The following is a 25809-nucleotide window of genomic DNA, read 5'->3' as shown; positions in this document are numbered from 1 at the left end:
TCAAAGCATGTGGCAAGCCTTACTAATGGTTACTTTATAGAAATTCCAGTGGCCCAACCTTTGAAATCAGCTGAATTGGAAGGGATTTTCTCACTCTTAAAGCAAATGAGAGAAAGTGAAAATCAATAAGGTCTGAAGGGGCCACCTGATGCAAAGAGCTGACTCATTGGAAAAGACCCTGATGCTGGGAAAGACTGAGGGCAGGAGGAGAAGGGGACGACAGAGGATGAGATGGTTGGATGGCATCATCAACTCAATGGACATGGGTGTGGGTGAACTCTGGGAGTTGGTGATGGACAGGAAGGCCTGGTGTGCTGCGGTTCATGGGGTCACAAAGAGTCGGACATGACTGAACAACTGAATTGACTGAAAGGGGCCAGTGCAGACTAGGTCCTACAAACTCTGAGGAAAAACGAGCAAACCTCCCTTCCAGGATAGAACATCACTGAGAGGAAACTTCCAAGAAAAGAGTCAAAATTGAGCTGGATAGGGACAATGGAGGCAAAGGAAAATGAGTCCATATGTAGATGGTGGAGCAGAACAGTTAGAATCTGTCAGAAAGCATGTGCTCTATTTTCTAACATTTGTCAAAAACCACCAAAGAGGTTACTTGTACCAGCAGTTGAGATTCAGAGAAGCTGAACCACTAGGGGGTGTGTGTGTGTGTGTGTGTGTGTGTTTGATCAAGGGTTGCTGCTGCTACTGCTGCTAAATCACTTCAGTCATGTCTGACTCTGTGCGACCCCATAGATGACAGCCCACCAGGCTCCCCCGTCCCTGGGATTCTCCAGGCAAGAACACTGGAGTGGGTTGCTATTTCCTTCTCCAATGCGTGAAAGTAAAAAGTGAAAGTGAAGTCGCTCAGTCGTGTCCGACTGGCAGCGACCCCATGGACTGCAGCCTACTAGGCTCCTCCGTCCATGGGATTTTCCAGGCAAGAGTACTGGAGTGGGTTGCCATTGCCTTCTCCGGATCAAGGGTTAGGACTGTGTAAATCTGACATCCTTGCACATCAGTCTGAGATTTGTGGGGCAGGCAGTCAGGAAGGAAGGAGGCATGTGCAGTGGGGAAGAAAAAGAACCAGCTGGAACTTTGTCAAATGGACTGAAATCCATGCAGAGCTTGTTGCCTTTGAAACTGGCAGTGTGGGCGTCCTGCAGAAGCCAAGGCCCTTTGTCATGAGCTGGAGTTGAAGCTGAGAGAGGGTCCAGGGGAAAGTGGGACCCAGCCTCTGCTTCACACAAACTGAAGTGAGTCATCATATCAGGAACAACACATAGGAGCTCCAAATTGGTTCTTGTTTCACCCTCACCTTCCCAGTCTCCCCCAAGATTCTCCTTATTATAACAGGAAAATCAACGAAGGGAATTCTAGGAAACAGTTTGGCCTTGTCAAGTAAACATGTTAAAAGTCACCACAGTACTTGAGGGCTGTGATATTCATAAACTTTCTAACTTTCCCCTGTTGATTTCATGTTGATTTCATGTCCACACACTGAAAGGGAAAGGATAAGTCAGACAGTTAATATGTAAAAAATATATCAAAAGGTTACCAGAAAGACATTTTGATAAAAAGATTAAAAATATACAAACAGACAAATTCTATATCTTAACATTTAAAAATAAATCATTAAGAAAATGATACAAGAGATGAAAGAGCATAAATTCAAGGGACAATATTTTTGAAACCACATCTTATAAATAAACATGACACAAATAAATATAGCAGGTTATGTCTTAGGAGAAATGGGAAAGGAAAGGGATAATTTAACATTTTAAAAGGAAGATATATAAAGGATTTGAGTAAAAAAAAAAAAAAAAAAGGATTTGAGTGAAAGTGAGATTATAAATGACCACCACCACAAAAACCAAACATGAAGACCAAAGAAGAAAAACCAAAACATGGGACTAAAACAAACACTAAGGATTGTACTTTAAATCTATTTAAAAAACAGGATTGAAAAACAAAATGTGAAGATATGCTACCTACCTGGGAAAGCCAACTCAGAACAACCAATAAGGCATAGGCTAAAGCATTGGATTTTAAGAAGAAGGAAATATCCTTTGGGTACCTAGGAAAAAAGAAGATAGATAAAAGTTGACATAAAACAGAAAGAAAATTATATTATCATCAGAACTTTTAAGATTAGCATCTTGTGTGAGAAGAAAAGGAGTAATATATGTAAAGATATGCAAATTTAAGAAAATTTGAAGGACTTCTCTGGTGGTCCCTTAAGACTCTGCACTTCCAATGCAGGGGATGCAGGTTTAATTCCTAGCTAGGGAACTAAGATCCCATATGCTGCAAGGAGCAGTCAACAAATACATAAATATTTAAAAATTTTGAGCCAACAATTATATATCGAGGCAAACTGACTCTCAAATATAAAAGAAAAAATTTGCCATCAATATGCAAAAATTATAGAATATTCTTCCATGAGTCCTTTCTTAGGAATGGACTGAAGAATGATCTTTAGATATTAAATATTACTGGAGAGATACTGGCATAAATATTGGGGGTGTGTGTTATTATTTCATATGCAGAACTAAGATTAAGTATGAGATTCAAAGGAGAAAGTACAGAATGTAATAGCTATAGGCTTTGACAATGTATATCCGGTAGAACTTTATTGAAGGGAAGAGAATATGAAAAAAACACAAAAAAGCAATTTAAAAATGTTTGTAGTAGGAGTGATGGTGACAGTGTTGGTATCCTCTGAATACTCTTATTGAGTACCTATGTATTCTTTCTAATTTTATTATCCCTAGTGCTTCTGTGAACTAGGTTTCCTAGGAGCTGCAAATGTAAGACAAAAAATCTTAAGTAAACACCTTACAATGTGGAATGTTTAAACTCGAGGCATTTTATCATAGATATAGATTAGTTCAGTTCAGTTCAGTCACTCAATCGTGTCCGACTCTTTGCGACCTCACAGACTATAGCACACCAGGCTTCCCTGTCCATCATCAACTCCTGGAGCTTGCTCAAACTCGTGTCCATTGAGTCAGTGATGCCATCCAACCACCTTATCCTCTGTCGTCCCCTTCTCCTCCTGCCTTCAATCTTTCCCAACATCAGGGTCTTTTCCAAGGAGTCAGTCTTCGCATCAGGTGGCCAAACTATTGGAGCTTCAGCTTCAGCATCAGTCCTTCCAATGAATATTCAGGACTGATTTCCTTCAGGATGGACCGGTTGGATCTCCTTGCTGTCCAAGGGACTCTCAAGAGTCTTCCCCAACACCATAGTTCAAAAGCATCAATTCTTTGGTGCTCAGTTTCTTTATAACCCAACACTCACATCCATACATGACTACTGGAAAAACCATAGCTTTGACTAGACAGAGCTTTGCCGGCAAAGTAATGTCTCTACTTTTCAATATGCTGTCTATGTTGATCATAGCTTTTCTTCCAAGGAGCAAGTGTCTTTTAATTTCATAGCTGCAGTCACCATCTGCAGTATTTTGGAGTCCAAAAAAAATAAAGTCTCTCACTGTTTCCTTTGTTTCCCCATATATTTGCAATGAAGATATGGGACCAGATGCAATGATCTTTTTTTGAATGTTTAGTTTTAAGCCAGATTTTTCACTCTCCTCCTTCACCCTCATCACGAGGCTCTTTAGATCCTCTTCACTTTCTGCCATAAGGGTGGTGTCATCTGCATTTCTGAGGTTATTGATATTTCTCCCAGCAATCTTGATTCCAGCTTGTGCTTCATCCAGCCTGGCATTTTGCATGATGTACTCTGCATATAAGCTAAATAAGCAGGGTGACAATATACAGCCTTGATATACTCCTTTCCCAATTTGGAACCAGTCTGTTGTTCCATGTCTTGTTCTAACTGTCACTTCTTAACCTGCACACAGATCTCTTAGGAGGCAGGTCAGGTGGTCTGGTATTCCCATCTCTTGAAGAATTTTCCACAATTTGTTGTGATCTACACAGTCAAAGGCTTTGGTGTAATCAATAAAGCAGAAGTAGATGTTTTTCTGGTATTCTCTTGCTTTTTCAATGATCCAATGGGTGTTGGCAGTTTGATCTCTGGTTCCTCTGCCTTTTCTAAGTCCAGCATGAACATCTGGAATTTCACAGTTCATGTACTGTTGAAGCCTGGTTTGGAGAATTTTGAGCATTAACTTACTAGCGTGTGCTGCTGCTGCTGCTAAGTTGCTTCAGTCCTGTCCGACTCTGTGCGACCCCATAGACGGCAGCCCACCAGGCTCCTCTGTCCCTGGGATTCTGCAGGCAAGAATACTGGAATGGGTTACTAGCGTGTGAGATGCGTGCAATTGCGTGGTAGTTTGAACATTCTTTGGCATTGCCTTTCTTTGGGATTGGAATGAATACTGACCTTTTCCAGTCCTGTGGCCACTGCTGAGTTTTCCAAATTTGCTGGCAAATTGAGTGCAGCACTTTCACAGCATCATCTTTTAGGATTTGAAATACCTCAACTGGAATTCCATCACCTTCACTAACTTTGTTCCTAGTGATGCTTCCTAAGGCCCACTTGACTTTGCACTCCAGGATGTCTGACTCTAGGTTAGTGATCACACCATCATGATTATCTGAGTCATGATGATCTTTTTTGTATAATTCTTCTATGTATTCTTGCCACCTCTTCTTAATATCTTCTGCTTCTGTTAGGTCCATACCATTTCTGTCCTTTATTGAGCCCATCTTTGCATGAAATGTTCCCTTGATATTTCTAATTTTCTTGAAGAGATCTCTAGTCTTTCCCACTCTATTGTTTTCCTTTATTTCTTTGCATTGATCACTGAGGAAGGCTTTCTTATCTCTGCTTGCTTTTCTATGGAACTCTGCATTCAAATGGGTATATCTTTCTTTTTCTCCTTTGCCTTCAGCATCTCTTCTTTTCTCAGCTATTTGTAAGGCCGCCTCAGAGAACCATTTTGCCTTTTTGCATTTTTTTTTCTTGGGGATGGTCTTAATCCCTGCCTCCTGCATAATGTCACGAATCTCCGCCCATAGTTCTTCAGGCACTCTGTCTATCAGATCTAATCCCTTGAATCTATTTCTCACTTCCACTGTATAATCATAAGGGATTTAATTTAGGTCATACCTAAATGGTATAGTGGTTTTCCCTACTTTCATCAATTTAAGTCTGAATTTGGCAATAAGGAGTTCACGACTTGAGCCACAGTCAGCTCCCACTGTTGTTTTTCCTCACCATATAGATCTTCTCCATCTTTGGCTGCAAAGAATATAATCAATCTGATTTTAGTATTGACCATCTGGTGATGTCCATGTGTAGAGTCTTCTCTTGTGTTGTAGAAAGTGGGTGTATGCTATGACCAGTGCATTCTCTTAGCAAAACTCTGTTAAGCCTTTGCCCTGCTTCATTTTGTACTCCAAGGCCAAACTTGCCTGTTACTCCAGGTATCTCCTGACTTCCTAATTTTACATTTCAGTCTCCTATAATGAAAAGGACATCTTTTGGGGGTATTAGTTCTAGAAGGTCTTGTAGGTCTTCATAGAATCATTCAACTTCAGGTTCTTCAACATTACTAGTTGGGGCATAGACTTGGTTTACTGTGATACTGAATGATTTACCTTGGAAATGAACAGAGATCATTCTGTCTTTTTTGAGATTGCACCCAAATACTGCATTTCAGATTCTTTTGTTGACTGTAAGGGCTATTCCATTCCTTCTAAGGGATTCTTGCCCACAGTAGTTGATACAATGGTCATCTGAATTAAATTTGCCCGTTCCAGTCCATTTTAGTTCACTGATTCCTAAAACATCGATGTTCACGCTTGCCATCTCCTGTTTGACCACTTCTGATTTACCTTGATTCACGGACTGAAAATTTCAGATTCCTATGCAATATTGTTTTTTACAGCACCAGACTTTACTTCCATCACCAGTCACATCCACAACTGGGCGTTGTTTTCACTTTGGCTCTGTCTTTTTGTTCTTTCTGGAGTTATTTTTTTATCCTTCTCCAGTAGTCTCTTGGGCACCTACCAACCTGGGGAGTTCATCTTTCAGTATCATATCTTTTTGCCTTTTCATACTCTTCATGGGCTTCTCAAGGCAAGAATACTGAAGTGTTTGCCATTCCCTTCTCTAGTGGACCACGTTTTGTCAGAACTTTCCACCGTGACCCATCCATCTTGGGTGGCCCTACACGGTATGGCTCATAGTTTCATTGAGTTAGACAAAGTTGTGTCCATGTGATCAGTTTGATTGATAGATATAGATAAGTAGATGACAGGTATATAGACAGATAGATAGGTGGATGATAGATTGATGGTAGATAGTTGTTAGGTAAAGAGAAGATAGATGATATATACAGACAGATGATAGATAGAGAGATAGACAATAGATGATAAGGAAAGATAGACGATAGATATATACACTAAATAACGTTCATTGAGTAAGTCTAAAAATAATATTTCCAACTAAATGACACGAGAGCTTCATAGAGAAATGGCTGAAATGAATGATTTGATTTCTGGGACAGGAAGAGGACAAGATGAGCATGTGAGTTTAGAATATCTTGTTGTAACAGGGACCATGGGCATTATCAAAGACTAGAAGGGTTGTTTTAAAGAGACTTGGGGGTCAAGTTGGAGAATCTCCCACTTAGCAAAGATAGGGCAATTGGAGCATCAGTAAGGTTATGTCATAGATAGATGGAGACAAACCGAAGAGATGCAAATCATCTAGGTCCTCCAAGAAGCAGATGCTGAGGCAGAATAAAATGTGCAATGCTTTCATTGGAAGAAATGGACAAGTGAGGGAAAATGTATAGTGAAAGAGGAGTCTGGGAGAACTATCAAACTGCAGTGTAAATTTGATCCCAGGTGCAGAGAGAAGGGAAGAAAGTTGGGTGGCGGAGTCCTAGACTACTACTCAGGAAGGTTCCGCAAGCCCACTGGGAGACCTCAAGACAAAGGTTGTCTGAGAATTTCAATGTCTCCCAGGATAGGGTCTTATAGGAGTGAGGAACAGCCTTTCAAAAGCTTGTTTTCAGCACATACAGGGAGACAGAATTCACACTTCTTGTAGCTGGAACCCTTGGTGAATTATGCTACCTAATCTTGGAGGTCTGCATGCTCTCTCTCTCTCAACCTCTCCATCTCTTTCCATTTCTTTCTCTCTTACCTAATTAACTAACTCTGTAGAATATGAAGGAAATCAGTTCTTTATTTTGCAAACTCATTTAAAAAAGGAAAGACTTAAACATATTTACTGCCTAGGAAACCAAAGGACAGAAATGGAAATATACTTAAACAAAGAATGAACAATAGAATTAGAGCATCTCCATCTTGCAACACATTCAAAATCTAAGCACTTCCCACCAAGAATCTATGGCTGTCAACCACAATAAAGTAGATAACTAGACCACAATATGCCCCTTGAAAATGAACTCCACAGTATCTATGATGTAATCTTCCTCCTGAAGTAAAATCTGAGTCAGATTGTTTATACTCATTTATCACTTTGCAGGAAATCTAGAGGACAAATAAAATGTGAAATTAAAGCATAGAAATGCAATCAGCAAAATCTTAGCTGCCCAGAATTGGTTTTGTCAACAGAAGATGTTCAATGTTAAAAAGATACAGAGGGGTAACAGACATATTTTTGAGAATCAGGCTAAGCTATACTATAGTGTTTAGTATACTCAACTAGGGCTCCTCAACTAGGTAATAAAACTACAATTAAAAGTAATAAAAGAATTTCCATAAAATCTAGAGCAGTAGTTATTCTTGTTACGGGAAGGCAGTGCTCACTTTGAGGAAGAGGTTTGAGGCTTCTGGGGTTGCTGCCAAGTTCTATCTGACTTATGGGTGTGATTAAAAGGACATTCATCTTATAAAACTCTTTAAGTGGTACATTTTCTCCAAGCTTTTTTCTGTATTTGTGTTATTTTGATCAAAAAATTCAAAATTTGGTAGGAAAACAGAGATGTATACTTAACAACAGGATCTTACCACATACAGATACTCACTAAAATAACTATCAGTACTAATGATGTATATTCATAAAAGTAGCAAACATAGAGGGAAAGCAATTGAACTAAGAAACAATATATTTGTAAAATTAGCCAAGTATTGCCTACATAAATTATGTTGATAACCTTAACTTAAGAGTAGGTGTGAAAGTAATTTTCTAGATCCAGTTCCAGGCAAGATGGAGTAAACACAGGCTCATCTTCCCATCTCACTGAACACCAATTATAAAACCTGAACAGAAGGAAGAGGCAGCATTCTGAGAACTCTGAAAAGTAAACAACAGCAGGCAGATCAAAGGAAATCTCCAGAATTCAAAATACCAATAAACTGGCAGTGAGTTTACCATTTTTCCTTGGATATTCCCAGTCTGAAATGGATGCACTTTGAAAATCTGGCTTGAGCACTGTAGTGCACACAGAGAGCCCAGCATAACCCTCCAGCCGGGCTCAAAGATCAGAAAACAGAAATGCATGAAAAGCAAGAGAAACCCCCCATTTTCTCTCTCTAACTTTCTGGTTCTTGCACCCTAGCCCCCAGGTAACTGTGAAACGGAGGTAGCAGCAGCAAACAGACACAGCAATGGAGAATTGCAAGAGCTAAATCTCTGTAGGAGGGAATCTTCCCCTAGCATGTGTTGTCCCTACCCTTCTAAGAGGGCAGGGTTGTTGTTTTTCTCTCCATTATCCATTATATGGGCCTTGTATGTGGAATCAAGGAACAATCATAGAACTGAGCAGTTCTGGCCGAGGAACTGAAAAGGGGAACTGTAGGGACCAGAAAAAGTACTGGAGAGGCAGCAGAGAGATGAGCTTGGTAAAGTGAACCCATCAATCTTTTTATGACTTCTTATATTCACTTCTAACCTGCACACTCATGGATCTGATCCCAATCAGCACACCAACCCTCAGAAGTGAGATAGCCAGTTGATCTATGCCCAGATCCTTGATGACCACTGGGCAGCACAGTTCCAGGACAAATTTGAATAGCACCAAAAGGCTTGCAAAACTGACCTGCCATTGAAACCACAGCCTATAGAAAGCAAAAACATACATATCTTCTTTCTTCAAAGGATTTAAACAAGACCCAAGGTCTCACAAAACATTTCAAAGTTTATAGGATAAAATCCAAAACTATTCAGAACATGAAGAATCACACCAAAAAACCTCCATTAGAAAGGACAATAAGCAGATGATAATGAGGTGTTGGCATTATCTGATAAGTCTTCAAAGCAAGTATTAAAAATATGTTCAGATGAGACAGATGAATGGATTAAGAAGATGTACATATATACAGTGGAATACTACTCAGTCATAAAAAAGGATGAAATATTGCCATTTACAGCAACATGGATGGACCTAGAGATTATCATACCAAGCAAACTAAATCTAAGAAAGAAAGATAAATACCATATGATACATGTATATGTGGAATGTAAAATTTGACACAAATGAACTTAACTACAAAACAGAAACAGACTCACAAACACAGAGAAGAGACTTGTTGCCAAGGGAGCATGGGGAGGTATGGATGGAGAGTCTGGGATTAGCAGATAAAAACTATTACATATATAGTGGATAAAAAACAAGGTCCTACTCTATAGCACCATGTTTTTAAAGTATTTTAAGAAAGAACTATTAACCAGAATTCTATATCCAATGAAATATATTTCAACTATAAATGAATGACAGGGAATAGTTATCTTTTATCCAGAAAATGAATTATTTCTTCAGTGGATATAGGGTTATTGATTTATATTTATTTTATATCAACAGAATGGAGCTGGTTCCTCTTTTAGAGTTTCCATTTAATAGGTATTCCATTTAATATGTAATATGTACATATGGTAAACATTTAATACTTTTACCATATGTAACTTGTATATCAATTAAAAAGGTAAGACACAAAACAAAAAAGTAGACCAGTAGATTATTTTAAACATCAAAAATACTAGATTTAGACAGAAAATGCTAGACATAAAAAATACTACACATAATTGAAAAACATATCAATTGAACTATATGAAGGCCAGTAAATTTTATTTGTCAAAATAGGTCTTCAGAGAGTGAAAAGGAATCCATAGAGAGGAACAAAGGATCAATATCCAGAATAAATACGAAATTCCTTCAAGTAAATAGGAAAAATAGATCTATTCACTAAAAATGGGCAAAAAAAAAAAAAAACCAATAACCTCTGAACAGGTGCTTCATGAAAGAGGATATTTAAATAGTTAATAAATTGATGAAAAAGTTCTAAACCTCATTAGTTAGCAGAGAAACTGGTAACTAATACCATCAAAAATGTTTCCAACAAAAGCGATAAAGGAGATGGAGTAACCATATTTGATAGACATAAACCCATCCGCTGAAAGATCAGTTATAAAAATGTTCACAGAAGTATCACTTTTAATTGCTCCAAACTGGAAAATACTGTTTGCTGTTGTTCTGTCGCTAAGTCACGTCCAACTCTTTGAGACCCCTTGGACTGCAGCATGCCAAACTTCGCTGTCCTTCACTATCTCCCAGAGTTTGCTCAAATTAATGCCATTGAGTCCATGATGTTATCTAACCATCTCATCCTTTGACACCCCCTTCTGCCCAATTAGCATTAGAAGAATATTTGGTACAGTCTTTTGATGAATTACTACACAGTCAAGAAATCACACTGTTCATGGAGTTCTCAAGGCTAGAACAGTGGAGTGGTTTGCCATTCCCCTCACAAGTGAACCAAGTTTTGTCAAAAGTCTCCACCATGGCCTATCCAGGTGGCTCTGCACAGCATAGCTCATGGCTTCATTGAGTTACACAAGGCTGTGGTCCATGTGATTATTTTGGCTAGCTTTCTGTGACTGTGGTTTTTGTTCTGGAGTCTGTGGGATTGTAGTTCTTGCTTCTTCTGTCTACCGTCTGATGGATGAGGATAAGAGGCTTGTGCAAGCTTCCTGATGGGAGAGACTGTCTGCGGGAAGAACTGAGTCTTGCTATGGGGGGCAGGGCTATGCTCAGTAAATAAATATCAACAACCTTATATATATAGATGATACCACTTTAATGGCAGAAAGTAAAGAGGAACTAAAGAGCCTGTTGATGAAGGTGAAAGGGGAGAATGAAAAAGCAGGCTTAAAACTCAACACTCAAAAAACGAAGATCATGGCATCCAGTCCCATCACTTCATGGCAAATGATAGGGAAAAGTGGAAACAGTGACAGATTTTATTTTCTTGGGCCCCCAAATCCCTGTGGACAGTGACTGTAGCCACAAAATTAAGATACTTGCTCCTTGGCAGAAAAGCTATGACAAACCTAGACAGCATATTAAAAAGCAGAGATATCAGTTTGCTGACAAAAGGTCTGTATAGTCAAAGCTACTGTTTTTCCATTTGTCATGTATAGAAGTAAGAGTTGGACCATAAAGAAGTCTGAGTGCCAAAGAATTGATGTTTTTGAACCATGGTGCTGGAGAAGACTCTTGAGAGTCCCTTGGACTGCAAGGAGATCAAACCAGTCAATCCTAAATGAAATCAACCTGAATATTCATTGGAAGGACTGATGCTGGAATTGAAGTTCCAGTACTTTGGCCACCTGATATGAAAAGCGGACTCATTGGAAAACACCCTGATGCTGGCAAAGATTAAGGGTAGGAGAAGGGGATGACAGAAAATGAGATTGTTGGATGGCATCACTGACTCAATGGACATGAGTTTGAGCAAACTCCAGAATATAGTGAAAGACAGGGAGGCCTGGAGTGCTGCAGTTCATGGGGTCACAAAGAGTCAGATATGATGTAGCTACTGAACAACAGAAAGAGAATCAATGAACTACAACTGCGTGCCAAAAGATATAGATGAATATTATAAATATAAAACTGACCAAAATTACCAGACAAAATGAGAGTTCACTATTCAATCACATTTATACAAAATTCAAAATATGCAAAACTGTCTATGATGTTAGAAGTCAAGATGATATTACCCTTTGATGGATAGAAACTGGAATGCAGCAGAAAAAATTTCTTTTGGGGTGCTGGCAATATTCTTTTTCTTAACTTCAATAAGGTTAAGAAAGCTTAACTTTATTAAAGTTCACAAATGTGATTTTTTCTGTTTTTATTTTGTGTTTTCATTTTAAAAGTTACGAAAATGAAATTTTCCTGATGAAGAAAACACAAAACTACATGGCTTCACCAGCAATTTTTTCTAATGATTTGGGGAGAAAATAACAGAAAGCTTACACATATTCTGAAATGAGGAATAATTTCTGACTTACTTTGTGAAGTTGACAAAAGATATATGCCAAAAGTATACATGTAAATCCATGGCTGATTCATGTCAATGTATGACAAAACCCACTACAATATTGTAAAGTAATTAGCCTCCAACTAATAAAAATAAATGGAAAAAAAAAAACCAAAGGCATACAACTTTACAGGAGAATCCTTTGTTAAAAATTCTAAAGGAAATATTCAGTGAAAAAAAATTCAACAATATTTAAAAAAATAATAATAACTAAGATTAGGTCACTTTTCTGGACTAGAAAGTATGAAGGAATATGCTAATGGTGTGTCTTTATAGACACACACACTTCTACTTGTGAAGCAGTTTTAATTCTAAAACTCTAAGAGCTGATGAAACTCACCAGCCATAAGATGAATAAAGATTCAGCAGAGGGTAATACAGCCCGTCCTGATTACTGATCTAGGGGCATTTTTAGCATGATAGACCTGGTTTGTATGAAGAGGGCAGGGCAACCCACGCCAGCATCCTCACCTGGAGAATCTCATGGACAGAGGAGCCTGATGGGCTACAGTCCATAGGGTTGCAAAGAGTCAGACACAACTGAAGCAACTGAACACGCATGTACACTTGGTTTGCGTATCATGTTTATTTTATTTTATTTTTTTTTCATGTTTATTATAAATAAATCTGCAGTTGATAGGCTGCATCTTCACTGAACAATGTAAGTTAGTCACATAGCTAGAATGAGGCCACCCAAGTTGCAGGATACAAAAGCTGAGTGATACACAGCTATTTTCCTGTGCTGACTTGTCCCTATTCATCACTGTGAAGCTAGAATTCATGCTACACAGGAGAAGAGTGCTCAGGGGACTGAGTGGAAGGAGTCAGGGCCTCCAGACATTGCTGCACTGTATATCATAGCTCTTGCTTCACATCTTCTATAACCATTAGTAAACTTGATGCTGGACAAGACTGTAACTTCATACAGGTTTGATCGTACTATGGGCCTTTGTTTTAGGCATAGGGTTACTTTAACAATAGAGTAATATGAATGCCTTTGGCTAATCATGTTAATGCACGGCAGAAACCAGCACAAAATATTATAAAGCAACTATCTTCCAATTAAAAATAAATAAACTAAAAAAATAATAAAAAGTCAGTGTACTTCAAAATATTAGAAATAAAGGAGAAAACAATACCAGCTTAATAAATGCTAAACAAAGATATAATCCCATACCGATTTGCTATTTTTTAAAAAATCTTATCTTAGTAGGAATAGAAGGGAATTTTCTTCTTGTGTAAAGGATGATATACATGTATTAAAAAAAGGAAACACAATGAAACAAAAAGCAACAATAACAGATAACATTTTCATTAACGGTTGTTGTGAGTTGAATTCTGTCCATGAAAAAATACGTTGAAATCCTAACCACTATCCAACTTGCAAATGTGACATTATTTGTAAATAAGGTCTTTGCAGAAGTAACAAAATGAAAATGAGAACACTAATGTAGGGCCTAATCCAATATGATTAATGTCCTTATAAGAAGAGGGAAATCTGGGCACAGACACACAGAGTGAACACTATGTGATGACATGGGCAGAGACTGGAGTGATGAGTTGCAGGCCAAGGGACATCATAGTGGCCAGCCACCACCAACACCAAGCTCAACACCAGCAAGATGCAGGGAGGATTCTATGGAGAATTTCAGAGGGAACATGCTAACACCTCAGTTCAGTGTTCCAGCCTCCAGAACTACGAGTTAATCGATTCTGGTGTTCCAAGTTACCCAGTTTTTGGTGCTTTGTTGTGGAAGTCCCAGAAAATGATGCAGTGGTAAATTATTGAGGGCCTTCTGCTCAAGATCAGGAATGAGACAAGACACTGTGTTTCCCCTTGCATTAAATATTGAATTGGGGGGTCATGGCATCCGGTCCCATCACTTCATGGCAAATAGATGGGGAAACAGTGGAAACTGTGGCTGACTTTATTTTTCTGGGCTCCAAAATCACTGCAGATGGTGACTGCAGCCATAAAATTAAAAGACGCTTACTCCTTAGAAGAAAAGTTATGACCAACCTAGACGGCACATTAAAAAGCAGAGACATTACTTTGCCAACAAAGGTCTGTTTAGTCAAAGCTATGGTTTTTCCAGTGGTCATGTATGGATGTGAGAGTTGGACTATGAAAAAAATGGAGCGCCGAAGAATTGATGCTTTTGAACTGTGGTGTTGGAGAAGACTCTTGAGAGTCCCTTGGACTGCAAGGAGATCCAACCAGTCCATCCTAAGGGAGATCAGTCCTGGGTGTTCATTGGAAGGACTGATTTTGAAGCTGAAACTCCAATACTTTGGCCTCCTGATGTGAAGAGCTGACTCATTTGAAAAGACCCTGATGCTGGAAAGATTGAGGGCAGGAGGAGATTGAGATAGATGAGATGGTTGGATGGCATCACCAACTTGATGGACATGGGTTTGGGTAGACTCCGGGAGTTGGTGATGGACAGGGAGGCCTGGCGTGCTGCGGTTCATGGGGTTGCAAAGAGTTGGACATGACTGACTGAGTGACTGAACTGAACTGAACCTAGTGAAATGTGTCAAGAAAAAGATATAGAAGAATATGAATTTATGAATTAGAAAGAAAAGTTTAAAACTGATCTGGCAGTTGTTATGGCTACGTCTATTTGAAAAAATCTACAAAAAACTGTATGAGACCAATATCCAGATATCAAATATATTTCTACACATGCCACAGTTACACAATGAAATTTTTAAAAATATTGCTTTAATAGCATAAAAACATCAATATTTATTATGAATGATTCCTGTAAAGTTTTCCAACATTTATTCACTGAGAATTATAAAATACAGTTGATGTTTAAATAACATTGGTTTCAGCTGTGCAGTCCACTGAGACACAGATTATTTTTCAGTACAAACTACAGTCTTACACCACCACATTTGGCTAAATCTGCAGATGGGGAACCATGACTATGGGGGGAAAATTTTAAAGTTATATATCAGTTTGTGATTGTCAGGAGGGTTTGCACACTTAACCCTCATACCGTTCAAGGGTCAGCTACATTATTGAGAAAAATTAGAGAAGATTTAAATAAATCAGAAAAAACATCATGTTCACAGATAAAGAACCATAAAGTAAGACACAGATTTGGTCTAAATATTCCACAGAATTCCCCCCAAATTATAAAATGAATCGCAATTGTATTAAAGTAAAAAGGGCCAGGAATACCCAAGGTAATTTAAAAGTATTCCTAAAAGGGTAGAAAATGTATGCTACCAAGTACATAAACCTAATCAACATTAGAATAGTTGAGAAAGCGATGTTGGTACAAGATCGGAGGTACACTTATATACTGTCATCTTATGTACAAAGGTGATGTGGCAATACAAGGAGAAAATTACCCTTTTATTAAATGGTATTGGATCAGTTGACTATCCATAGAAAATTATAAATCTCTATTCCTACCTTGGACTTCCCTGGTGGCTCAGTGGTAAAGACACAGCCTGCATTGCAGGAGATGCGGGTTTGATCCCTGGGTTGAGAAGATCTCCTGTAGAAGGAAATGGCAACCCACTCCAGTATTCTTGCCTGGAAAATTCATGGACAGAGGAGCCTGCTGGGCCACAGTCCGTGGGGTAACAAAAGAGTCAGATGTGACTTAGCAACTAAACAACAACAATACTCCTACCTTATCTCATAGCATACACAAAAGTTAATTCCAGATGGATACAAAATTAAAGAAAACATTGGATGATATCTTTATGACCTTGGGATAGGCAAAGAAAAGAAAGTAGGGCACCAAAAATGCAAACTGTAGTTGGAAACGTTGACAAATTGGACCACACTAAGATTAAGAACATCTGTTCCTCAAAAGATAGAATTAAGAAACTAAAAATGAAGCCACAGAGTTGTAAGAAATGTTTGCAATATAGATGTCTGACTAAGGACCCATATCCTGAACAAATAATGAATTCCTACAAGTAACAAAGAAAAGGCAGACAATCCAATAGAAAAAGGGGCAAAAGTCTTAAAAGTTACTTCAAAGAAAGGATATTCAAAATATCAATAAACACATGAAAAGCTGTCCAACTTTCTTAGTCATCAAAGAAATGCAAATTAAAAGCTGCAATGAGATCAAATTATCCATAAGCCAGAATGTCTGAAATTAAATTAAAGACAAGTGGATGAGTATGCAAAGTGAGTAGATCGCCCATGCATTGTGGTAGGAGTATAATTAGACTAAGCACTTTGGGAAATTGACAGTATCTAGTAAAGCTGAACATTTGCAAATTCTGGGACCTAGCAGAGTTCACCAGAGATACAGAATCAATAGGAGATATCTCCATCTCCATCTATCTAATCATATGAACCTATTATATGTATCCTGTATCTCTGTATCTATCAAGAGATTTATATGTATGTATAAAGAGGTCTATTATCAGGAATTGGCTCACACGATTATGGAGTACAACAGGTTCCAAGATCTGCAGGGTGACCCAGCAAACTGGAGACTGATGACAGCCAATGAGATAGCTATAATCCATGGGCCTGAGAAGCAGGAGAGCCGGAGGTAGGCTCCAATCTGAAGGCAGGAAAAAGCCAGTGTCCCAGCTTGAAGGCCTTCAGGCAGGGGGAATTGTTTCTTACTTGGGGGAGAGTCAGCCTTTTTATTCTACTCAGGCCTTCAACTAACTGTATGAGTGTCATTCCCATTATGGAGGGTAATCTGTATCACTCAGTTTACCAATTTAAATGTTAATCTTATCAAAAACACCCTCATAGAAATACCCAGAATAATTTTTGATATATATAAAAACTCTGGGTGTCTGCGGCTTAGTAAAGTTGACACATAAAATTAACTATCACAATATCCAGTGGAAATGTGAACACATTTCCCCAAAAGACATGTTCAAGAATATTCATGGCAGCATTATTCACAATAGCTTCTCAATGGAAACAACCAAATTTTCATCAATAGTGGATCCTGTGGTATATTACTATAATCAGATACTATATGACAATTATGATGAATAAACTAAAACTACATCCAGCAATATGGATGGATCTCAAACATAATGCTGAGTGAAAGAAACCAGATCCAAAAGAATATGTTTTGTAAGATTTTGATCATAACAGAACAAAAACATTCAAACCTAACCTCTAGTATTAGAAGTCAGGTTACTCATGACTTTATTGGGGAGGGGTTAGAAACTGGAGAGGATCTTCCTGCTTGTAGTTAATATTTTGTATCTTCATCTAATTTGAAAGTGGGTTTTTTTATGTTTTATTTTTTTTTTCATTTATTTTTTTATTGCTAATTAGTAAAGGCTAATTACTTTACAATATTGTAGTGGTTTTTGTCATACATTGACATGAAGTGTTTTAATTGTGTATATGCATCCAACTGTAATTTTATAATTTGTGCCTTTTCTTTATTATGTTTTCCTTAAAAAATATATCTTAAAAATGGAGTCCAAATAAAGTACATTTAGAAAACAAAAGCTGGAATGATTTTTAAGTGATCATATCTTAAGTGTGGTAATGTCACAGAGAGATTTCTAAAAAAGTTTATAAAAAGCCCATGATGCAAAAAGAAATGACATGTTTAAAATAAAAAGTAAATATGAGAGAAACATAAACATGGATTAGAATAATAACAAAAAATCTGAACAGTAATAATAATGCCTAAATTCAGGAGTAAAATGGCAAAAAAGAAACAAAACTCCCAATAATGATAACATACAACAATAATGATAACATACAATACTTACTGGGTGCAATAACATTTAAAATGTACTAAGCAAGTTATATTGAAAGCACATATAATGCTTAATTTTAAAGTATGGAATATATCTAGAGAAAACCATAGTTTAAAATGATAAATCCTCCCCAATGTTCACTGTGGCACTATTTACAATAGTGAAGACATGCTGCTGCTGCTGCTAAATCGCTTCAGTCGTGTCCGACTCTGTGCGACCCCATAGACGGCAGCCCACCAGGCTCCCCCGTCCCTGGGATTCTCCAGGCGAGAACACTGGAGAATGGGTTGCCAATGGAGTGGGTTGCCATTTCCTTCTCCAATGCATGAAAGTGAAAAGTGAAAGTGAAGTCTTAGCGACCCCATGGACTGCAGCCTACCAGGCTCCTCCATCTGAGGAATTTTCCAGGCAAGAGTACTGGAGTAGGTTGCCATTGCCTTCTCCAAGTGAAGACATGGAAGCAACCTAAATGTCCATTGACAGAGAAATAAAGATGTGGTACATGTTTACAACAGAATATTCCTCAACCATGAAAAGAATGAAATAACGGCCATTTGCAGAAAAACAGGTGGACCTAGAGATTATCATACTAAGTAAAGTAAGCCAGACAAAAACAAATATCATATGGTATCACTTGTATGTGAAATCTAAAAGAATGTTACAAATAAAAAGAAAGTGAAAGTGAAAGTCAGCTCAGTCATGTCTGACTGTTACTCCATGGACTGCAGTCTTCCAGGCTCCTCTGTTCATGGAATTCTCCAAACCAGAATACTGACGTGGGTAGTCAGTCCTTCCTCCAGGGGATCTTCCCAACCCAGGGATCAAACCCAAGTCTCCCGCATTGCAGGTAGATTCTTTACCACCTGAGCTACCAGGAAAGCCCAAGAATACTGAAGTGGAAAGCCATTCGCTTCTCCAGGGGATCTTCCCAACCAGGAATCTGAATCAGGGTTTCCTGCATTGCAGGTGGATTCTTTACCAGCTGAGCTACCAGGGAAGCCCTTATATACAAAACAGAAATAAACCCACAGACATAAAAAACAAAGGGGAGAGGGATAGATTAGGGTAGGGAAGCTATCTGCTTCAAGCCATGAAGGAGTACCTGCCACCATAAACAACTATAAAACTGGATAAAATATATCAGGAAACTGTTTTTGAATGTTGGACAACAGGCAGTATAGGACTGTGACCCCACAAGTTAGAGGAAAAAAGGGAGCCCTGCTCTCTCCTTCACTTTCTGTCAGAGGGGAATTTTGGGACCTTGGGTGGAGAGATGGAACTCAAGCAGGTGAGGCAGTGTTGCTGAACTGAGGAGGCAAAGTGGGATTTCTAGGTTGAAAAAAGTGGCTGGAATTTGTGTCAGCATACCCAAGAGGAGGGTGTAATGCAGGAAGTGGTAGTCCAGAAATCTGTGAGTTTCTCATGAGCCTTTGGTCAAGAACTAGGCTGAAAATGTGAAAAGAAGGGGTGGGGGTGGAAACCAACCCACAAGGCCTAAGAGAAATTGCCTGTTATAGGGATAAAACTTCAGAGAGATGTCAAATATTGTGCTGAAGGATGTTGGTGTTTGAACCAAGTAGGATGGAGAGATCTTAGTCACCTTGGTCATTCAGTTGAGATCCCAGAAAAACCACAGTCTAGGATTAAAGATCACACCTTAGAGTAAGGGCTAGGCCTGGAACTAAGTTTATAACAAATATAATACACCCAAGCAAAGTATAAAGCCAAGCTGGACAGGACTAGAACAGTACCTGTTAATAACAGCCTACCAGAACACGACTCAATACTCTTTAATGCACTCCCTGCCATGTATCATCTATGATGTTTCAGTTCTATGATGTTTAGCACACATTAAAAATAATTAGACAGGTGAAGCAGAAAAAATTGAGCCCCATACTTAAGGGAGAAATACAATCAATAGAAACAGAATCCAAGGTGACCCAGAGGTAGGAATTAACAAAGACATTAAAGCAACTCTTGAATTTTTAAAAAGCATAAATAAGAACATATTCATAAGGAATAAGCAAACTTATTATAATTTAAAACTTAAAATAATTTCAGAGGTGAAAACTTAAAATAAGCAAACTTATTATAATTTAAAACTTAAAATAATTTCAGAGGTGAAAACTTAAAATAATTTCAGAGGTGAAATTAAAGCCACAAAAAATAAACAAACATAAAATTTAGAAGTAAAAGTACATGAAAAATTTCCCTGGATAGGCTTAACACCAGATTGCAGTCTTCAGAGAAAAGGATTATGAAATTTAAGGGCAGATGAATTGAAATAATCCTATCTGAAGAACAGAGGAAAAAACAGATGGGAAACAAAATAAACAGAGTCTTTTTAATATGTAGAATAGTGGCAAGCAAACTGACATGTACAAGCACATTTATCACCAGCACATGTTCTATAAGGACTACCAAAAGGAAGTTCTACAGGGTGAAAGGTATGAGATAGAAACTTGGACTTGAACACATGAAGACCTCCACAAATAGGTAATATTAATTATAAAATATGACTTTTTCCCTAATTATTTTTTTAACTGAAGTATAGTTGATTTACAGCATTATGTTAGTTTCAGGTGTACAGCAGAGTGATGCAATACTTTTATGGATAATACTCTTATTTTCTTAAAAATACAACTGCATTTAAATACAAAATTATAGCTGTGGTAATACATGCCATGGAATATTACTCAGCCATTAAAAATAATTCATTTGAATCAGTTCTAATGAGATGGATGAAACTGGAGCCCATTATACAGAGTGAAGTAAGCCAGAAAGATAAAGACCAATACAGTATACTAACGCATATATATGGAATTTAGAAAGATGGTAATGATAACCCTATATGCAAAACAGAAAAAGAGACACAGATGTACAGAACAGACTTTTGGACTCTGTGGGAGAAGGCGAGGGTGGGATGTTTCGAGAGAACAGCATCGAAACATGTATATTATCAAGGGTGAAATGGATCACCAGTCCAGGTTGGATGCATGAGACAAGTGCTCGGGGCTAGTGCACTGGGAAGACCCAGAGGGATGGGATGGGGAGGGAGGTGGGAGGGGGGATCGGGATGGGGAACACATGTAAATCCATGGCTGATTCATGTCAATGTATGGCAAAAACCACTACAATATTGTAAAGTAATTAGCCTCCAGCTAATAAAAATAAATGGGAAAAATACAAAATTAATAACATTGTAATGTGGGGTTTATCATCCATGTGGTTGTAAAATATATGAAAACAATGAAAAGAATAGAAGAGGTAAATAGAATTTTACTGTTATAAGATTATTACATTTTATTGGAGGTAGTACAATAGTAACCATAGTAGATATTCATAAGTTAATGAAGTATATTGCAATTCCTTGAACAAACAATAAATGCAAAATAGTGTAACTAAAAAAGACAATAATGAAATTAAAACAAAAATATCAATAGACGCATAAAAAATGTTTCACTACCATTCATAGTACCAGTTTAAAAAATACTAGTAGTAGAAGAGAATGGCTTTGTTCAACTCAAGTGAATATATGAAAAACCTACAACTAATATCATAATTAATAGTGAGAACTAAACTCTTTTCCTATAAGATCAGGAAGAAGACAAGGATGTCTGCTCTCACCACTCCTATTCATTATCATTATCATCCTGGAATACAAGAAGAAGAAATAAATGGTACACAGATTGGAAAGGATAAAATAAAACTAGTATCTTTAGTCTCAGATAATATGTCTGTTTATGTAGAACACACCAAAGAATCCATACACACAGAGAACACCCCCTCAAAACTTGTTAATTAAATAAATGAGTATAGCAGAAGTGCAGGATGTAAAGTCTATATACCAAATTAAACTGCTTTCCTATATACTAGCAATTGGAATTTAAATTTCAAAAAGCAATATCATTTACAACAGCACCAAAGAGAATGATGTGCTTTGGCATACATCCAACAAAATATTTACAAGGTATGTTATGCAGAAAACTACAGAATGAGAGAAATCAAAAGAGGTCTAAACAAATGGAGAAATATTCCATATTCATGCATTGGAAGAAACAATATTTTTAAGGTGCCAGTTCTTCCCAACTTGATCCATAGATTCAGCATAATCCCAATTAAAACCTGTTCCCTGGTGGCTCAGCTGGTAAAGAATCCGCCAGCAATGCAGGAGACCTGGATTCGATCCCTAGATTGAGAAGATCCCCTGGAGAAGGGAAAGGCTACCCATTCCAGTGTTCTGGCCTGGAGAATTCCATGGACTGTGTAGTCCATGGAGTCACTAAGAGTCTGACATGACTGACCGACTTTCACTTTCACAATCCCAATTAAACCTATAGGAGAAAACTATAGGAAAAAAAAAACCCATGTGACCTTAGGTTTGCTCTCTTTTAGACACAATATCAAAAGCACAATTCACAAAAGAAAAAGCTCATAATTTGGATTTTACTAAAATTAAACCTTTTACTCTGTGATGAACATTGTTAAGTGAATGAAAAGAAAATTTGCCAATGAGGAGAAAACATTTACAAACCACATGTCTGATAAAGAACATCTATCCAAAATATAAAAAGACTATTTAAAACTCAACCATAAGGAAAAAAAAAAAGAATTTAAAAATGGGTAGAAGATCTGAATAGATACCTTAGCAAACAAGATATATAGATGGCAAATAGGCATATAAAAGAAAAAATGTTCAACATCATTTGTCATTAGAGAAACACAAATTAAAACAACAAAGTACCAGTCTCAGAATGGCAAATACCAGTTCTGGCAAGGATACACGCCATAGAGACTCTTCTAATTTCTGGATGAGAATGCAAAGTGGTACAGCCACTTTGGAAGATAATTTGGCAATTTCTTAAGAAACTAAATGTTATGGGTTGAATTGCAACACCACCCCCCTCCCAATCTCATGTTGAAATCTTTAAACTCCAATACCTCAGAATATGACATTTGGAAATAGGGTCATTCATTGAAGATATATAATCACACTGGAGTTGTATACTGGAGTTACAATACTTGGCTTCCCTGGTGGCTCAGACAGTAAAGAATCTGCTTGCAATGTAAGAGACTCCAGGTTGATCCCTGGGTCCAAAAGATCCCCTGGAGAAGGAAATGGCAACACACTCCAGTATTCTTGTCTGGAGAATTTCATGGACAAGGGAGCCTGGTGGGCTAGAGTCCATGGGATCGCGAAGAGTGGGACATGACGTAGAGACTAACACTTTCACTTATCACTTTCATTAGTTGGAGTAGAGTGGGTCCCTAATTCAATATGATTGGTTTCTTTATGAAAAGGAAATTTGAAGACGTATACACAGAGAAAGACCATCATGCAGGGATGAAAGCAGAGATCAAGGTCATGCTGCTCCCTACCAGGCAAAGTCAAAGATTGCCATCAAACCACCAGAAGATAGGAGAGAAATATGAAATAGATTCTCCCTCACCACCCTTGGAAGGAACCAACCCTTGCTGGTACCTTGATACTTCTAGCTTCTGGAATTGTTACACAGTAAATGTTTGCTGATTAAGCAACTCTGTGGTTCTTTATTATGGCAGCCCTAGAAAACTAACACATCAAACATAGTCTGATCCTGTGATAATCACATTTCTGGATATTTATCTAGTGATTTGAAACCTTACACACACACACACACACACAAATACACACAAATCTGCACTTGAATATTAATTACAGCTTTATTAATAACTACCCCAAACTGGAAACAAGATGTCCTTCAATAGATGAATAGAAAAATAAACTATCTTACGTTTCCCTGATAGCTTAGTTGGTAAAGAATCCTCCTGCAATGCAGGAGACCCTGGTTCGATTTCTGGGTCGGGAAGATGCCCTGGAGAAGGGATAGGCTACCCACTCCAGTATTCCTGGGCTTCCCTTGTGGCTCAGCTGGTAAAGAAGCTGCCTGTTACAAATTCCTGGCCCAACAACTATTCTTCGTTTCTATATGTTCACATTTTCTATTCATTCATTCTTTTTTTGAAAAATATTTTATTTGTTTTTGGTTGTGCTGAGTCTTTGTTGCTGCTCCGGCTCTTCTCTAGTCAGTGGTGAGCAGGGAGGTTACTCTCTAGATGCGGAGCACAAGCTTTTCATTGCAGTGGCTTCTCTTGTTGCAGGCTTCCCTTGTGGCTTAGCTGGTAAAGAAGCTGCCTGCAGTTCAGGAGACCTGGATTTTATCCCTGGGTTGGGAAGGTCTCCTGGAAAAGGGAAACGCTATCCACTTACTCCAGTATTCTGGCCTGGAGAATTCCATGGACTGTATAGTCCATGGGGTCACAAAGAGTCAGACATGACTGAGTGACTTTCACTTTCATATATATGGAATGGAATAGTATTCAGCAATAAAAAGAAATATGCTATCAAGCCATGCAAAAACATGGATGAATCTTAAAAGTATACTGCTACATGAAAGAAATCAGTCTTAAAGGATACATACTGTATGATTCCATTTATATGACATTTTGTAAAAGGTAAAATATAAAGAAGGTAAATGTATTCATGGTTGCCAGGCATCTGGGAAGAGAGAGATAAATAGATGAAGCACAGGGGAGTTTATGATGTTACTGTTGTTCAGTTGCTCAGTTGTGTCCCAGCCTGGGCTGTAGCAAGCCAGACTTCCCTGCACTACATCATTTCCAGGAGTTTGCGCAAACTCATCTTCACTGAGTCAGTGAGGCCATCCAACAATCTTATACTCTGTCACCCCTTTCTCCTCCTTTCCCAGTATCATGGTGTTTTCCAGTGAGTCAGCTCTTCTCATTAAGTGGCCCAAGTACTGGAGCTTCAGCATCAGTCCTTCCAATGAATAGTCAGGGTTGATTTCCTTTAGGATTGACTGCTTTGATCTCCTCGCTGTCCAAGTGACTCTCAAGAATCTTCTCCAGCACCACAACTTGAAAGCATCCTCACAGTCATACATGACTACTGGAAAAATCGTAGCTTTGATTAGACAGACCTTTGTGGGCAAAGTGATGTCTCTGTATTTTAATAGACCACGTGCATGCTAAGTCACTTCAGTCATGTCTGACTCTTAGCGACCCTATGGGCTGTAGCCCTCCAAGCTCCTCTGTACATGGGATTCTTCAGGCAAGAATACTGGAGCGAGTTGCCATGCCCTCATTCAGGGAATCATCCCAACCCAGGGATTGAAACCACATCTCTTAAAATCTCCTGCATTGGCAGGAGGATTCTTTACCACTAGCGCCACCTGGGAAGCCCAGTACACTGTCTAGGTTTGTCATACTTTCCATCCAAGAAGCAAGCATCTTTTAATTTCACAGCTGCACTCACTGTCTGCAGTGACTTGGAGGCCAAGAAGAGAAAATCTGTCACTCCTTCCACTTTTGCCTCTTCTATTTGCCATGAAGTGATGGGACTGGATGTGCCATGATCTTAGTTGTTGAATGCTGAGTTTTAAGCCAGCTTTTTCACTCTCCTTCACCCTCATCAAGAGGCTTTTCAGTTCCTCTTCACTTTCTGCCATTAGGGTGATATCATCTGAATTTCTGAGGTCATTGATATTTCTCCTGCCAATCTTGATTCCAGCTTGTGGTTCAACCAGCCCAGCATTTCACATGATATACTCTGAATATAAGTTAAATAAGCAGCATGAAAATATACAGCCTTGATGAACTCCTTTCCCAAGTTTGAACCAGTCTCTTGATCCATGTCTGGTTCTAATTGCTGCTTCTTAATTTGCATACATGTTTCTCAGGAGGCAAGTAAGACAGTCTGGTATTCCCATCTCTTCAAGAATGTTCCAGTTTGTTGTGATCCGCACAGTCAAAGGCTTTAGCA

At 38.3% G+C, this 25809-nt stretch overlaps 1 long non-coding RNA gene across 1 annotated transcript; it reads right to left on the bottom strand.

The window, feature by feature from the left end:
- Positions 1 to 949: 949 nt before the first annotated feature.
- On the bottom strand, positions 950 to 15735 carry LOC122706896. The gene is made up of 3 exons (XR_006344499.1): positions 15694 to 15735; positions 1990 to 2071; positions 950 to 1494 (listed from the first exon to the last, which is right to left on the bottom strand). It is a non-coding gene; the product is annotated as an uncharacterized LOC122706896 (long non-coding RNA).
- Positions 15736 to 25809: the final 10074 nt, after the last annotated feature.

Source organism: Cervus elaphus, chromosome 13 (assembly GCF_910594005.1).
Source record: "Cervus elaphus chromosome 13, mCerEla1.1, whole genome shotgun sequence".
Lineage (NCBI taxonomy): Eukaryota > Metazoa > Chordata > Mammalia > Artiodactyla > Cervidae > Cervus > Cervus elaphus.
Note: the sequence above shows the minus strand (reverse complement) of the source record. Positions and strands in the feature narration are given on the sequence as shown.